The sequence below is a fragment of the Diabrotica undecimpunctata genome, chromosome 6 (genome assembly GCF_040954645.1).
Source record: "Diabrotica undecimpunctata isolate CICGRU chromosome 6, icDiaUnde3, whole genome shotgun sequence".
Classification (NCBI taxonomy): Eukaryota; Metazoa; Arthropoda; class Insecta; order Coleoptera; family Chrysomelidae; genus Diabrotica; species Diabrotica undecimpunctata.
In genome coordinates, this window is record NC_092808.1 from 19,247,462 (window position 1) to 19,266,241 (window position 18,780).

Genomic DNA, 18,780 nt, shown 5'->3' on the forward strand with positions numbered 1-18,780 from the left:
GAGCGTGGTACAGTAAATATATTGCACAATTTAACATAGCGCAGATTATTTAGGGATTATCAGGGGAGAAACGGGAGATGATTGAATATAACGAGCAGGAATTTGGGGTTGTTTTAATATTGACTAAATCCCGTTTAACTTCCCATCGCAGTCGATATTTGCTGGAATAATGGCATTATTCGAGTATTATCCGGCTTATTTTATCGGAAGAAACGGTAGGTAAGCGTATGGGCAACATGCGAGCATGTGACGACTGATTATTTGGATGTAATAATGACTTAACCAGTAACTAGATTTGTTTTCACATCACTGCAGAGTAAAGTTTATAATCTTTTATGACGGCACATTACAGGTGGCCTCATTATTTAAAAGTCATTTTTTCTAGCCTTTATTGCAGATGTATAAAATGTATCCAATTACTATTGTCATCTATAACGATTCGGTGGTATTTCAAAAAGCAGCATCGTGAAAAATGTCTTAAAAATTGGAAACTGGGAAAATACTCAGGTAAAATTGTGCTCTTAGAGTTTTAGATAACTGATATAGTGTAAACACGCTGTGTGTATTATACTTCATGCATACGTGCTTGTGTATACTTCGTAAATAAACAATAGAAAACAGGTAACAATAGTAATTTAAGAATTTTATTAATTTTTAAGGTTTTCTACTTGGTTGTCATCTGTGATTATGGCCCCCAGAAATTTAAGCTCCTTTCTACTTCGAAGTTGTAATCAATAATCATTATGTTCTGTCTAAGTCTAGGCCTTCCATTTTTTGTCTTTTTCAATTTGTATGGCTTTTCGGATAATTCTTGGTTTGTAGAAGCGGATGGATACTTTGCTTTGGGAGTTTTCAAAATCAATTTTGTGACCTGTATGAAGATCATCTTGCCTAGAGCTGAAATTAAATCGGAATTGCGAACAGAAATGGAATGTTCATAAATCCTATTTTGGATTCTACGATATGTTTGGCCTATATAAGATCGTGGGCAGTCTGCACAAGAAATTTCATAATCTCCGTGTAGTTCATTTTTAATGTTGTCTTAATTGATTGAACAAGAGATGAAAGTTTTTGTTGGGAGCGTAAATATTGTCTTTATTCCTCTTTATTTAAGAATTTTGTCGATTTTCTCATTAAATTTGCCATCCGCTGTTCCCAGTAGCAGTAATGCATTAATTAGTGATCAGTGTAGTAGTGTCTCGGGCTCGGGAGACTGAGACCTCGGAAGCCCTGAAGAAGACACGATTGCCTTTCCTTTCAATTAAAACGCCAACATTGTTCTACACGTGTTTCGAGTACTTGATATGTTTTCGTTCGTCCAACGTCCAACTTCCTTCGCCTTCTGTTTAGAACTGCATCCTCTTCTGGACCCTGATTTTTCTTGTTCTTGACATTTTTTTGACGACATTGACAACTCCTGGATATTTTTTTCTGTAGGTACTTTATTTTTCGGCATCGTACCTACTTTCCTGTTTGGTTGCCTTCAGCAACCACTATTCTAGGCGCTGATCAGTGGTCGATTATTCTATGTTTTTCTTTATACATCCTCTGAATTCGATTCCTGTTGAGGATGTCTTTGGTCTTAAGTAGTCTTCTTATGGCTTGTTGGAAGAAGAACTTTGTCCTGTTCTCAATCTCCTCCCTCAGTGGTGTGTACTGGAGCCTTTCTATGATAGTTGTATTCGATATTCTGTCCTGCCATGATGATGCGTCGATTAATTGATAACATGACGTTTTTATGGTCTCTAGTTTCCTCCAGCTGTATTCTGCCGTGGAAGTCCTTGTAGGTCTGGTATAATTAGATCTTATTGGCCGTCATTAGGGAACTATTTCTGAACATATAATGTTGAATTAGTCTTTTTGCTAACGTCGCTTTTATTTTTCTTGTTTGAGTGTTCTTTGTGAAGTTGAGTTTTCTGTCTAGATGGATTCATAGATATTATAATGAGATAAATATGATGAATTGCATCTTTTCGGAGTTGATTTTGATTTTCCATTTGTCCGTAAATTCGGAGATTTTTTCTAGATGATTTTCTAAAGTTTGGACTATTCTTCCGTCTTATTTTCCTGTTGTATGTATTGCTGTGCTTGTTCTTGCATCTGTAAGGCTACGGCTCCACGAGCGACAGATTGTCGCTAGCAGTTGCAGTAAAATGTAGCTTGATAAATGAAAATAACAGCAGTGATACTGAGTGGCTCCACGCGCTGTAGATTGTCGCTTCGTTTCGAGACCGAGACGCCAGGTCAAGGTCGTGTCGCGTTCGAATAGATCCGGACCTATTTTTTAGCAGTAATTTGTAGCGCGTTTGTGGCTCCACTAGCAGTAATTCGTCGCTTGTAGCGGTAATTGCCATTTAATCGGATATTTTTGTTCTTGTTTGTTTATTTCTTTGTGATTGTTAAGTTGTTTCTTTGTTTTTATAAATTACTAGTTTTTTCATACAATTTTGTGTCTCAAATCGTAACAAAAAATTATAAGTTCTAAGAAAGAAATAAATCCAATATTTTCTTTATCGGTATTCTAGATAACAAAAATCAATGGATGGTTTTTTTTTCAATCCCAATTAACCGTATCAAACTGTACTTAATAATAGATGCCATTATTAAACAAGAAAAAGTTGAATAGAGAGAATAAACAGTTTTTATTGATTTCCCGAAAATCTATTTTTTGGATTTCCTTCTTCGAACTGGTGATTCATTTCTATATAAGTGGTTGTCTAATCATGTCATATAAATAAAATTTTAATACTTATTGTTTACAGTAAAATTGTATTATTCTTCAGTACTAATGTTTCGTTTTCGATAGCTTGGCGTGATTCATAAATAAAAGAATGCAACAAAGCAGATTTTATGTCGCATCAGAATTTTTTAAATTATTGTAACATAAAAAAGCAAGTTAGATATTGGAAAAGGAAGATTCATTACATCAACCCAATATGATAAATGAATATAATCGACATATGGGAGCCGTCGCTGTCGATCTACTTAATAATTCAGTGGCTAATTACAGAATACGCAGAGGTAAGAAGTGGTGGCGGCCCCTTTTTATTCTAATGAAAGTTAAATAGTTAAATATTTTGTTTTTTTTATTTTGGTAGATACATGTATAGGATTATAAAATATGTAATGTGAAATCTTACTTTAAGGTAGGTAATTACTAATTTTTCTTCTGGGCTTAGGCTATCACGCATTGATGTATCCTGTTTTGGTATGGCATCTTCTATTTCACATAATAAAAAATTTAAAGAAGACACTGACATCCTGTAATATTCAAAAAACTTGTCAGGATATTCTTTTAATTTGTTGTGTAAAAGAAAAAATTCCCTCTGTCTGTCTAGGCACTAGAACAGGGTGAATCTACCATTTCCGTTGTTTTTTAAGGCTTCTTTCAGACGGACGACATTTCGTCGTAGTCGTGTACGGCAACGATATCGTGTATAGCAGTTAACTCATTGATTAAATGTAAACTTTCACACGACGCGATTTAAAATCGTAGTCGTACACGACTGTCGTAGTACCCCAGCGGGATCACTGCGACGACACGATGTCGTGGTCGTGAACGACTGCAGTGGTACAAGCAAGTCCATTCTAGTTTTCACACTTGTCGTGCGTAGGCGAAAAAATGGCGATTTATTCTAAACAGTGGTAGTGAATTTAGATTTAAAAATATTTGTTAAATATTTAAATTTAAAAAAAAATCTTCTCTTCTTCTTCTTCTTCTTTTTATATAGACATGACTCTGTCTGTTTTTCAATGTGCCTCCAGTAAGTTGTCATTCCATCGTTTGCGTGGTCTTCCTACTGATCGTCTGCCTGTTGAAGAACGGTCTCTTGCCGTCTTTACTACTCTATTTGTTGTCATTCGGCTTATATGATCGTTCCATTCTACTCTTCTATTTTTTACCCAGTTTTTGATGTTCTCCTCATTGCATCTATGTCGTATATCTGTACTTCTAGCTCTGTCCCATAGTGTCTTACCATCAATTTTTCTAAGTATTTTCATCTCTGCTGTTTCTAACATCCTTTTTGTCCTCTCTGTGTCAGGTCTTGTTTCTGCCGCGTATGTCATTATTGGTCTGATGACTGTTTTGTAAATTCTGCCTTTAGTTTCTTTCCCGATATTTTTATTTCTCCATATTGTTTCGTTTAGGCAGCCTGCGGATCTATTTGCTCTATTCACTTGATCTTCCACTTCGGTTTCAAGCTTTTCGTAACTAGATAATGTGATACCTAGATATTTAAACTCCATCACGTGTTCTAAGATCTGACCTTCCAGCTCCAATTTACATCTTAGTAAATTTGCTGTTATAACCATGCATTTTGTCGTTGTTGGGGAAATTAACATGTTCAATTTTCTGGCGGTTATATTAAATTGGTGCAGCATACGTTGTAAATCATCTTCACTTTGAGAGAGTAGTATTGCGTCTTCTGCATAGCAGATTATTTTAAGTTGTTTTTCTCCCATTTGGTATCCTTTTTTAGTTCTTACTTTTTTTATTATTGCATCCATAATCAGGTTGAACAATAGAGGACTCAGGGAATCTCCCTGTCTTATTCCATTGCCAGCTTCAATAGGGTCGGTTAGTTCTTCTTCTACTTATACTTTTATTGTGTTGTTTTGGTAGATATTTCTAGAGGTATATCTCTTGCATTCAGTAAGGGGATAACGTCTTTTAAGTTGACCCGGTCAAATGCCTTTTTAAGGTCAACGAAACATAGATATGATGGTTTGTTGTATTCTAATGACTTCTCTTGCACTTGCTTCATTATAAATATAGCGTCGGTGCATGATCTTCCCGACCTAAAACCTTGTTGTTCTTCTGCTAGTGTTATCATTTCATTCAATTTATTTGTTATCACTTTGGTTGTTAATTTGAGTGTTGTGTTTAATAAATTAATTCCTCTGTAATTTTCCGGGTCCGATTTGTCTCCCTTTTTGAAGAGAGGTATTAGGATGCTTGATCTCCATTCTTGAGGAATTCTGTTTTGTTCCATTATTTTTTGAATTAGTTTTAGTAGTTGTTTGGTCAGATCTGGTCCTCCGTACCTTAGGAGGACCACGACAAAATGTCGTCCGTGTGAAAGAAGCCAAACTTTTTTTCACGACACGACACTGCACCACAACGACAAAATGTCGTCTGTCTGAAAGAAGCCTAACCCTACGTCGACGGCACAATGCCAATATTAAAGCAACTTTTTGTTGAAATGATAGATTATCCATACTATATTATTGTATTATCGGTGTGAATTTATTTTACTTATTTATTTATTTATTTATTTATTTTATCTGCTATATACACGGACATTAAATAAACGGACAAGATACCACTGATTGTAGCTGTGTCATATTAACGCTCATGGAGCCACTACAAGACCAAAACGCGGCGATATGCGCGCTGTAAACTGTCGCTCGTGGAGCCCGCCGTTACTGCCGCCGTAATTTTACTGCAACTGCTAGCGACAATATGTCGCTCGTGGAGCCGTAGCCTAAACGACACACTTTAACAATGCTCACCGATTATTAAAGGAAGATTATACGCTGATGACGCAAAGCAAAAAACTCTACAGCTATTCAAAAACATTTACAACAAACAATCAATCAGTTAGAAAGTAAATATGAAACAAATATGTTTTATAAAATGGACAATAAAATGCTACCCTGCGGCATCTCTTCTCGAATTTGTTACATCCTGTTCTTTTAGTTAAATATGTATGAGTCACATATATTAACTAAGTTTCGAGTCAATCTAGCTCTGTCCATCTTGTAAATAGGCGTTTTTTTTTTCGGACCGTATCGTACGCTTTTTCTATGGCGAGTATAGCCATTCGTGTTTATTCTTGAAGCGTATTTTCACTCTTGCTAGTTATAGTTCGCAGTTTCTTCAATTCTGAATCCGAATTGGTCTTCTTGTATTATTTTACTTAATTCGGAATGCTTCATAAGCTTCTGTAGATGATTTTCTCTAGAATTTTTTAATTTTTCTTTCCACTTCTTCGAATTCAAATTATCTCTTCATATTTATTTCCTTTAGCTATCTTCTGTAATTTAGCCAATTTGCTTCTTTCCAATTCCTTCTTTTCACCGATTCTATAGTTGGGATATCAATTCTTAAGGCATAATTCCAGTAACTGGTTTTTAGTGGGAACTGCATTCTTAGTCTGTTCTTACGTCTTCAATTATTACTTTTTTGTGATGAATATGTCGAGTATTGGGTCGTTGTCCCTTGGATTAGGGCTGATTCTAGTTGATCTATCTGTTGCAAAAATCATCTTGATTCTATCATCCCAATATCTCAATAAAGAAGAAGTTATTTATGCAGTAAAAGCTTAGAAGAACGGAGAAGCCACCGGTCCAGACAATATCAATGTCGAAATACTTAAATTAATTGCCGACAACGAAATACTTGGGTCATGTGTTGAGAGGTGAGTGCTATGAATTACTCCAAATCATATTGGAAGGTAAAGTTCAGGGCAAAAGATCAGTTGGAATACGCCAGAGCTCGTGGCTGAAGGACCTGAGGAGATAGTTTGACCGCTCATCCACAGAAATCTTTTGTACAGCAGTTTCCAAAGCTACAATTGCCATTTGAATTGCCAACCTTCGAAAGGAGTCGGCGCAATAAGAAGACGAACTTAGTAGATCTTCTCCTGCTGTAATTATGTCTGTACAATTCCATACTGTGTGATGTGCGTTGAAATCTCCGGCTTCTTATCATTGCGCCGTCTCCTTTCGAAGGTTGGCGATCCAAATGGCAATTGTAGTTTTGGAAACTGCTGCGCGAAAGATCTCCTCAGGTCTTTCAGCCACGGGTTCTGGCGTCGTCCTACTGATCTTTTGCCCTGTACTTTTCCTTCCAGTATAACTTAAAGTAATTCATATCTTTCGCCTCTCAACACATGACCCAAGTATTGCATTTTCCTCTCTTTGATTATTCTTAGTAATTCTTTTTGTTTACACATGCGACGAAGTACCTCAACATTAGTAACTCTTTGTACCCATGGAATCCTCAACATTCGTCTGTATATATATATATATATATATATATATATATATATATATATATATATATATATATATATATACATCTCCGGCTAGGACTACTTTAAGGCGGAGTTCGTCATTTTTTCTACGTCTTCTTGAGCTAAATTACCATTACATTTCCTATATAAAGAAAAAATATTAGTATTACCTATTTGAATACCTATATTTTCAAAACTATGAGTATTTAATACTACCTAATTCTAGGTTATTTTTGATTTGTGTACGACGATGATTTAACGGCATCGAGAGATTTCTGGAAGCATATGCACACAATATAAATAGGTAAAATTAAATTGTAGGAGTTAGCCTAATAAATATATTTGTAACGTGAAATAAATAAATGTTATAAATTCATTGTGTTTTTGATGTTAGTGTTAATAAACTGTAAATAAACTAAAATAAGTGTAAGAATACTGTAAATAAAAACTAGTTAAGTAGTTATCTAACATATCTTGACCTTTTCCCTTTTTCTTTTCATCTTGAATTGCTCAGATATCAATATTCTTTTCTTTTTAAGTTCTTTGGTTATTTCTTGTTCTACTGTGGTTAGTGATTTAACGTTCCACGTATCGACTCGAAGAATATTTTTCGTTTTTCTTATTCTCGCATCGAAACCCGTAGCATCGTCGTCATCCGTCCTGTTTTGAGACAACTCTGTATCTATGAGCAAAGTATTTATAGTCTATCAGTAGGGCGCTAACCTTGCTGAAGACTCCTTTCTGCACTGCTGGCGGATTTATTATTCGGGTTGCTTATTCTTTCCACCGTCTATACTACGGTTTTTCTTCAGATTTCTATATCGAAATTTCATTTCTTAGAATAGGACTTAAATAGGACTTTTATTGCTTGTACTAATATCTTTTTGGCTTAAATTTTTATTTCGTGTTCACCCGTTGTTTTTTGTTTTTAAGTCGACAAATGCTTTTCTGTTCTCCCACGGAGTAAAATCAATTATTTCCTTTGATTCCTGATTAATAATATCGGGATATTGTAGTGTCTGTCGTGTCTTCGTGACGTTTTTGATACAATTATTTGTAAAAAGTTTCCACTGTCTCAAGATATTTTTCTCCATTTGTTACTGTTTGTCCTCTTGTGTTTGTTATTACGCAAATGTTCTTTCTGCCACAAACGATTTTTTTATTTAAGGACTTCTAAACTTTTATTGCCGTCTGTTACATTGGTGCGTCATTTTTACAAAGAGTACAAAGTATGTTCATGTATATACCATCATACAATATTGAGATGGTAAATCCATTCCATGACAATCCCGAGTATATTGCTGAGAAATTGTTTGATTTAGTAACGCATCGAGTTATCTCAGAAAATAAATAAATCAATTCGATTGGAGGACTGGAATTATATTGGTACCTATAAACACGTGGGGGTCCATGTGCATTATACGGTATGAAACCTCGAATTCAATTATACAATTGTTAATAAACTTATGTTTTTCATGCCATTTCCCTATTTGTATCCGAGGAGACAATAATAATATCTTGAATGATATAAATCGATCGAAAAACAAAAAAGATTGATTTACATAGGATTTAAAATGCAATACATTTATAACCAACCATTTGTAGAGTAAGATGTTTTCTGTTATTTCTAAAGCTAACAATTGAAACGAAATTTTCCTGTTTCGTTTCGTACTCCAAGCACGGATTTTTTTAAATGCGCTAACGTATTTTCTCCCCTTTGCTGTACCTTCGCTTGGCTTCAATATCCGTTAAGTCGTTTCCTCGTATTTCACTAGCATAGCCAGCGATATGGATTGCCGGATTACGATTAATTGTTGCTAAGTAACCATCGGTAACGCGGGTCAAGTGGAGCGGCGACGCCCTCTCTTCACTCTCGACTACTCGCTACTCGACTCCGACGCCGTCGTCGAGACTCACGAGTCGAAGATATTGCATTCTTTCCACTGTTAATAGGGAATTCGCAATTTGCTTCGGCGTTTAACAATTAGAACAGCTTTGAGAATTAAATATGTAACCTGAGAACGAGACAGGTGAATTCACATACATATATAACGTTATAGCTTTATCTCATTCAGTCTAACCTTCTTTCTCCTTTTATCTTTAGCATTTGCTCGCTGAAGAAATAAGCGGTCTGTGTAGGCGGTCATTAAATGTTAAGATTTTGATAGAAAAGCAGAATTTATTTTTCCAAAATAAACAGGCACTTATAAAGATATTCCTTGGCAATATTCAATTACTGATAAGAAACTTTAAAGAATTTTGGATATGATTAAAATATGTAAATTTACAGCGTAGACGGAAAATTCATCGAAAACAATTCACCGAAACACAATTCACCAAAATAAAAATTTACGGAAAATATATGAATAAATTAATATAAAAAAAATAATAATAAAATATTATTTTAAAATAAATTAATATAATATAGCGTATAGTGTGGTGGATCACAATTGCTAGCAGCAGTATGAAAATCTTTTTTGAATAACGAAACTTTTACTTTTACAGCATTTGCTGTGTGATTATGTTCTCCAGATTTTTTAACCACTTCTTCATCGATTCTTATAACTCGAGATTTACATTTTAGCTTTTGATACTTCAAGCAACACCAATACACTGTATCTTGCAAAACTTTGTTTTTAATAAGTACCTATCTATTTACCAATAACTTCGGCTTTCCCTTTTTACTTTCAACGTACGATGCAGACATGATTACTTCAGTAGTCACAGTCAAAATGAACAGAAAAAAACCGTTTTAAGTTTCGTTACTATCTTGAAATGTTTTTTTTATTATAAACATTGTCGCATTAACCTCTGAGTTTATTAGCGACATATATACATATACTTACATGAAATAATTTACTTATAAATATTAAATTTTGTTTTGGTAGTCTTTTACTAATCGTTCAATTTTACATTTTTCTCCAAGATTTCAGTTGTTGATCCGATGATGTGGTTGGTCTGTCTCTGCAACTGGTATCTTTGACACTCTACAAGGACATGCTTAACACTGATTGAATAATTACAATTGTCACATAGATTAGGATCAGTGTGGCCGATTATATGCCCGTGGGTAAGTCTGGTATGTCCTAGACGAAGTCGAGTAATAACGACTTTTAACGTCCCACTGGTTTTGCCACAAATGTTCAACTTTCACTTTAACAAATGATTTTAAGTCATTTAGTACTACATTTCTCACTTCACTCGCGGTTTCACTGTTTCTTGCTTGTTGGGCAATGCCGTCCGCTTCTTCGTTCCCTTGAAGTCCAATGTGTGAAGGAACCCACAGAAATTGTACAGTATGGTTGCTGTTTTGTATGGTAGCTAGTTTTTTTTAATTAGGAGAACAATTGGATGTGTTGTGTAAAGCTGTTTAATGGTATTGATGGAACTGAGGGAATCGGTAATTTTGGATATTTTAACGGAGTTAATATGAGTGAGAGCTTGGTAGACGGCATATAGCTCGCCGGTATGTATGCAGCTTAAAGATGGTAGTTTAGTTCATTTTTAGTTCAAAAGTCATTTTTATTAAGAAGTAGGAAGTATCGTTCTTTCTAAAGATATTTAACCCTCTAATGCATCAATTTTTGTTCGAGCTGAAAAATTCAGGAAAGTTAGATTTTGCACTTACAAACACAAATCTACTGAGGCAAAAATGGATATTATTGCCAAGTGTACCTCTAAAAGGAAAAAACAGACATCCGCCTTGAGGCGGACTTGTGCAGTAACCATGCATTAAAGTAACAGCATTTAATTTTTTTTAATTATATAACTAAGCAAATAAAAACATATTGAAATTATTGTTTATTATGAAATCGTAAAAACATGTTTTTGTAGTTGAATTACATAAAGATAAATTGCATTTTATACAATATGCTTGGGTTTCGGATGCGCATTTTGGAAATTGCACTGTTTTTTACCAGTACGATGCCGAAATACACACCAGTGGCCTATTTGATCGTAACGGATGTCCTCCGTCGGAAGATACGCTCTCTTTGGTGCTCTTGCAGTGGTTTTAGGTGAACAACTGGAAGGTCGGCCAACAGGTCGTTTAAATGGAGCCATGCCACACAAGCAGAGCGACTCAGCTACTTGTGTTCTGAATACTGGCAACTCAATTTTTTCTTTTTGGGGATGAATCCTGTGATGCAGTAGGTAAGCGTTGATCACCGCCACATCTATGAGGTGGTAAGAAATACGATTATTCCATTTTCTGGTCTTCATATAAATGCGATACCGACCTAATAGTCCATCCATCAAATCAACACAATAGTCGCACATATTTTTTATCGTTCCACAATACAGAGGTAATATCTATACCATATGCGTTACCAACAAATTCTTCTGAATAGCCACGGACAACTTTCTTCTGTTGCAAATCTGCGTCAGTCGATAATTTGCAATTGGGTACTCTGTTTCTTCTCACTGTTCTCAAGCTGTATATTCCTCTACTTCGGAGATTGGCAAGCACGCCCAAAGACGTATAGAAACGTCTAGAATGATCAGATCTAGAATGATCAGATGTAAAAGTTTATATTCTCTTCTAAAAGTCATATTTTTCAGGGTGTCTATATTGACCAGTTGTGTTGTTTGGTTCATGCGTCTAAGCATCTCCTTATTTCTAACTCTGTCGACCCATCTTATTCGTAGTAGTGGTGCAATCTACACATCTTAACTGATGTGTAGTTATTATGAATGTTGCGTTTCTTCCATGGATCGTATTGCTCTTTTTACGTTGTCTATCCATCTATCACAATTTTGTTCGTGTTTAATAACTTCTCGACTGTATTAGTCCATCTTGTTGGTGATTACCATTGACTTCTTCTTCTCTTCGGTTTTCCTTGGGCTACTAGTCTCTTCATATTATCGGCACGTGTTATATGTCCAAATAAACTTAATATTTTTGAATATATAAAACTGGAGAGACGTTGTGGATTGTTAATCTCCGCAATAATGATGTACCTATTTGTTTTTCTGTCTGTCCCAGCAATTTGAAGCATTCGTCTCCAACGCCACATTTCAAATGCACTTATTATTTTTCTATCTCCTCTTCGGATGGTCCACGTTTCAGAGGCACAGCTAGATATTGGGAAAAACAGTGTTCGTTCAAAATTCAACTTAGTGTTTTGTGTGTGTGTTTTTCCATATTTTATTGAGATTGGACATATAGTTTCTATTCACCTGTATACGTCATCGAATTTCCTTTACAGCTTCCGTCCGTGTTATTGACGATGCTGGCTAAATAAATGAAACGTTCATCTACTTCATACTCATAAATGTTCTGAATTTCTGTTGTGTTGTTGTTAATTCTATCAACAATCACTACATTAATCTTGTTCTTTGTTAATTCGTAATCCATGTTCCTCGCTTTCTGTAGTTTGTTGAGTATTAATGTAAACTCATCCTCACTTTGGGCTATAAACAATGTATGATCGTAAAAGCGAAGGTCAGATACTTTGACTCCACCTACTGAAATATTTCCTTTCTATTGATCTAGAACAAGTCTCATTATATATTACACTATATAGGTTAAGTATCCTTGTGCATAATATGCTGTCTTGTCCGGTGCATTTCAATGTTCATATTAATAAGAATTGGCTATACTGTTTCAAACCAAAAAATTGAGCAGTATAAAATGCTAACAATTTATTGGCAACAGAAATAAACTACGTAGTACAAGTATGGTGTAATTACTGTGAACAACTATATTTGAGCGATACTACCTATGAAATAAACATCGATAAAAATGATTAAGAAAAGAACAGTTATTATGTTGAAAGAAATTGAAGCTGCTATAAAGAGTATAGCACAATATATGTTAAAAAGTGTTTAAAAATTTGGGAAAAACTAGTATGAATGTCACTACTACAAATCATATGCATTGCCCAGAGTCACGAACCGGGACATAGATGTAGGATTTGCTGGAATGTTTTATTAAAAGAACTGTGGGCATTTCTTAGGTATTAAGATATTCATCCTAATCAATCTCCATTCTTGAGGAATTTTATTTTGTTCTATTATTCTATTATTTTCTGGATCAGTTTTAATATGTAGTTGTTTGGTCAGATCTGGTCCTCCGTTCTTTAGAAGTTCGTTCGGTATTCTGTCCTCTCCTGGTGATTTTCTATTTTTTAATTTCCTTAATGCTTCCTTTACCTCTTCCTCCTCAATATTTATTTCTTCGTTTGTCGTCACCTCTGGTGTTGGTGGTTCATTATCGTTAACTATAGCAAATACGGATCTACAGTAGTCTACCCATGTTTCCTTCTGAATATGTTTCGATGTTATTCATCCGTAGAAGTCGTGTTCCATCTGTTTTAAGAATCTCTGCCAGTGTTTCGTTTTTATTTGTCTAACTAACGAAATCGTTTTTCAGTTCTGATTCGTTTATAGTGGTTGTATGCCTGTTGTATTTGTTGTATTCTGTATTGTAAAAAGGCTTTCTTCTTTTCTTCACATTTTGTCTTCACTTCTTTTCTAAACCATGGGGTTTTCTTTTTGATATGTTAGTGTTCGTTACTTTCCTTTCTCCAAGTGATTCTGTTGCTGCATTAATTATGTCATTTTTCAGTTTTTTCTAGCTTTTCTCTATGTTATCGTTTTCTAATATTTTATTCCCAGCGACCTTGTCTGATATTCTATTTCTGTATGAGTATTCCGTGGATTCCGTATTTAATCGTTCGATTTTGATTTTGGTTTGGATTGGCGCCGCTCTCTTTGATGTGAAGTATTTCATGATGATTCTTATTTCACATACCAGGCTATGGTCTCTACCTACATCTGTTGAGTTGAGGCATCTTACATAAATTATTTTTGATGGATGTATATCTCTGTTGGTTATCATAACATAACATAATCTATCATAGATCTTTGTCCACGGGTGTTATTAAAAAATGTATATTTGTGTTGGACTTTGTTTTCAAAAATGTGTGGTTTATCCTAAGTTCAATTTTTTTTTTAAATAAAGACTTTAATTTAATTTAATCATTTGTATATTGTAATAGTGTTGGTAATAATAAATATATTATTAATTTGATTTGATAAGTTGGTAATGTAAGGTTCTGTATACGGAAACAGAACTGATGTCAAAACCATTTCACAGAGTATAATTTTTAATTTTTTGTTTGCTGATCCAAAAATTTTGGCTGCGAATGCGGAGAGACCTAAAAAATATAATACCGATGAGGAAAGAAAGTTAGAGCTCAGCAAAATGAAGAACAACGAGTTCAGCAAGCGGAATCTAAACAGCGACGTCGCGAAGAAGAGAGTTCTGAAGCTAGATTAAGCAGGCAGCAGCGAGAATTCGAGTCACAGAGGACACAAAAATCGTTAGAATATAACGTTGAAAGGCAAGGTCGACTAAACCGAGATTCAGTACTTCGGCAGGCATGCCAATGTTAGGAAACTCGAGATGACGTCGCCAGTAGAAGGAAGAGAGTCTTGGTGCGGCTTCGTGGACATCGAGATCTGGAGACTGTAGAAGAATGACACGCAAAGTTTGCACAACAAGCGGTACTGCACCAAGCTCGCCAAAGTGTGCAAACTCTTAAGGAAGCCGTTAGTAGAAGGGACAGTGACGCTGAGTGACAACGTCTCCATCGAGCTCAGGGGAACGAAGAAGATGTGAGGAATTTACTCCCGTTTACAAGCAAATTTAGAGTGAGTCCGGAAAAATTAGGGGAGACACGATAAAATTGAAGGAAGTCAGAAAAAATTGGAGGGTGTCAAAAAAAATTAGAGAGGGTCAGAAAAAATTGGAGGGAAATACAATAAAAAAGAAGGAAGTCAGAAAAAATTGAGTGGAATGATTTAAATGGCAATTGATTGGATCTCCCGTTCAGATTTTTAAAAACATTAAAAAAAATTACAAAAATGATTAATAGATGTAACTGCGTTGTGTATAGCAAAAAAATTCTTGTTGGCATTTAATCATATTTGCACATCTCTGGTTTCACCAAACTGTGCTAAATTTTGATATGATTTTGTCCTCTCCTGTGGGATTGTTAGTTTTTTAGTATAATGTAATACCACAGTATAGACAACAACCAGTATTCCCACTCCGCTTTGGCGCGAAAGTTCGCGCATTTTACTCGCGCAGACAGCGACGCCATTTTCTCTGGACTCCGAAAAATTTGACGGCTCTCATTGGTCGTTGGCCATTGTCATTTGTCATAGATAAATAATATAGAGGCCATTGTATTTGTTTACTTTTTGTGTATTTATAGATACAAATAAACTTTATACATTTTTTATTTCGCAATTACGTTGTATAAGTACGTCGATATGTACAAAAATAAAAACAAAAAGCCTTGCCACACTTGTGCAGCTACAAAGTGTTGTAATAATTCTAGGAAAAGTATTGTTTTCTTTCCAAAAGATGTTAATAGGTGAGTGTTAAATTAGGATTAAAATTGTGTATTACAGATGTTAAGATGTTATATTATTTATTAACGTTTCATCGTGTATTAAAAAAATGTTTGTATTTAGGCAAAAATTTGGTTAATGGCATGTGGACGAGAAGATTTATTGAATAAGGCAGAACGTTTACATAGAAGTCATCGTCTTTATGGTACTCATTTCGACAATAAGATGTTTCTGAATGATATGAGAAATCGATTACAACCTTCTGCAGTTCTCACAAACTTTCCTTTAACAGAGGGCTCATCAACTTTTGATCATACTTATTCTGCAGTAGTCCAAAACATGTCTTCCAAGATGTCCTATTAATGAAGGTAAATAAAATAAATAATTAAGATGTAACACATATGTAAGCTTTCTCTTTTTCTTTTAGAAGTAGTGAAAAGTTCAGCTATGGATATAGAGAAAAATGTTAGTATTAAACATAAACCATCCACTATAACTGTACTTCAGGATATTACTATTACTCCTGGTAAAAACAACATATTCCATGGAGAACCTGAACATGTAACTACACTTCCAGTAACACCAAGTTCAACTCAAGTGTCACAACAATTATCAATAAATACTCCCCGAAAAAATGTATTATGAAGTACAGTTATACAATTAAGGAAGAAAAACCATTATTTAAAAAATAAACTTCAGAAGTTATAGTCTACAGAAAAGAAGTATATTGACAATTGAAAAATTGAAATTTTATAACCTATTTGTGTGGATATTTAATAAAAAAATGTTTAAGAATTCCATAGTTGTGAAATATGTGGCATATACTCAAAAAGTGTAACCAATTTGTGAGATACTATTGTATATTCATATTTAACGGATATGAAAATAGAACTGGTGAGACATATGGTAATCTAAAAATGCCTACTGGTGATTTTATTAACTTTATTAGTATACTTGACTGTCTCTTTCACAAGAATTTTGACATATTAGCTGTACAGCCGAATATTATTAAAACATATGTTTCTCTATTTAGTACAATAAATTTTAGCCACCCTTGTGAACAATTTCCACTAAAATATTGTAGAACTTTATTTAGCTGTGTATGTTTGTACTATTCATTAAAATTCATGAAGAGAAATTTGAAACTGAAAAACATGAAAATATAACCAAAAGAAAAAATAATAAATTGATTATTTGGAAACATCAATAAAGCATTATTTACTTATTTATAACAATATAAAAAGTCAAAATACTCTTTTTTTATTACAGTGATCAGATAATATCGATTAATAATTAATATACCTATTTAGGGGTTTTCTTCACATTATCTTATGTTTTTAGTGAGATGTAACTAAAATATCTGATCATATTCCATAAAAATGTATTGAGTATTACTTCTAATTAATTATATTGACATTAATCAAGATCAAGTAAACAACAATGTAAAATATCATTCAAAATCACATTTGAACAAAAGCAATTGTTTATAGAATAATCCATACTCCTAAATTCCTTTAGCTAATTTCTTTTCATATTCCTTTGGCATATTAATTGCAAAGCCGAATATTATTAAAATAAAATATTGTATAACTTTATTTAGCTGTGTATGTTTATAATATTCATTACAATTCATGAAGAGAAATTTCAAGACTGAAAAACATGAAAATATAACCAAAAGAAAAAATAATAAATTGATTATTTGGAAACATCAATAAAACATTATTTACTTGTTTATAACAATATAATAAGTCAAAATACTCTTTTTTATTACAATGAACAGATAATATCAATCAATAATTAATATACCCATTTAGGGGTTTTCTTCACATTATCTTATGTTTTTAGTGAGATATAACTAAAATATCTGATCATATTCCATAAAAATGTATTAGAGTGTTTCTTCTAATTAATTAATAATTAATTATATTGACATTAATCAAGATCAAGTAAACAAAAATGTAAAATATCATTCAAAATCACATTTGAACAAAAGCAATTAATTATAGAATAATCCATACTCCTAAATAGCTTTAGCTAATTTCTTTTCATATTCCTTCCCGTTCACTTCTTCAGAATTTACATTTCCATATATCTCATCTCAGAACTAATTATGGTTCAAATATAGGTATGATCTGACTTCTCATACATGCAAACCAGTGCTCATGAGATATAATTTGTATAACTTCTGAAATTTTAAACTACAAAATGATACTTTGTAAACTTAATGTGTACTTGTTTTATACATGTATATTTGATTTTTATCTGTAATTGTATTTATCTACAATGTATTTTTGTCTAATTTTGACAGTGGGTCTGTCACCTTTGTTATTATTAAATAAACAAATAAATGTAATATCTAATGCAACATGTAATAATAAATAAAGTTCATTTAAAAATTTATTTTTTATTTCCACAAATACATTCTTACCATTAACAGGATGACGCTACTTTTAGCACTTTGTACGATTCCGTTAGACGTCTAATGTACATCAACAAGGATTGTAAGAAAAAACTCAAAGAAAAATTGTGCTATGAAGTACAGTTATAAAATTATGGAAGGAAAACCATTATTTAAATAAAAAATTCAGAAAACATTCTGTACATTCTACAGAAAAGAAATGTGTCGATAATGTGACAATTGAAGACTACATGGCACTTACATCTAAATTTTGTCCTTCGTTAAATTTAGCTAATTTCATAAATGTTCAAATTTTACAGTCTAGAAAAAGGCAAGAGGTAGAAGATTCAGTAATCAGTTTAAACAGGATGTCTCTTAATGTACTTCAAGGGGCCAAAAGTTTTACAAAAATGTTTTGTGTAGCAAATTTTGTTTACCCAGCCCTAATATATTATTTAAAAATAATATACCAGACAGCTACTCAAAAAGTGTAACTAATTTGTCGGCTAAAACTGTATATCAATATGTTAATGTATATAAAAATAGAACCGGTGACACATTTGGTAATCTAAAAATCCCTACTGGTGATTCTGCTGACTTTATAAGTAGGTATACTTGACATTCTCTTTCAAAAGAATTTTGACATATTAGCTGTAAAGCCGAATATTATTAAAACATGTTTCTCGACTTAGTACCATAACTTTTAGTCACCTTTTAAACAAAGTCCACTCAAATATTGTACAACTTTATTTAGCCGTGTACGTTTGTACTATTTATTAAAATTCAATAACAGAAATTTCCCTACTCAAAAATATGAAAACAAAACTAAAAGAAAAAATAATAAAATGATTATTTGGAAACATCAATAACACATTATTTAATCGTTTATATCGAAATAACAAGTCAAAATAGTCTATTACAATGAACAGGTAAGATCAATCACTAATCAATATACATATTTAGGAGTTTTGTTCACATCCTCTTGTGTTGTTAGTGAGATAT

The 18,780-nt window shown here is 33.4% G+C and overlaps 1 long non-coding RNA gene across 1 annotated transcript; it reads left to right on the forward strand.

Annotated features, from left to right (window-relative positions):
- Nucleotides 1–15,158: 15,158 nt before the first annotated feature.
- LOC140443248 (uncharacterized) lies at nucleotides 15,159–17,780 on the forward strand. The gene is made up of 3 exons (XR_011951189.1): nucleotides 15,159–15,403; nucleotides 15,504–15,748; nucleotides 15,808–17,780. It is a non-coding gene; the product is annotated as an uncharacterized lncRNA (long non-coding RNA).
- Nucleotides 17,781–18,780: the final 1,000 nt, after the last annotated feature.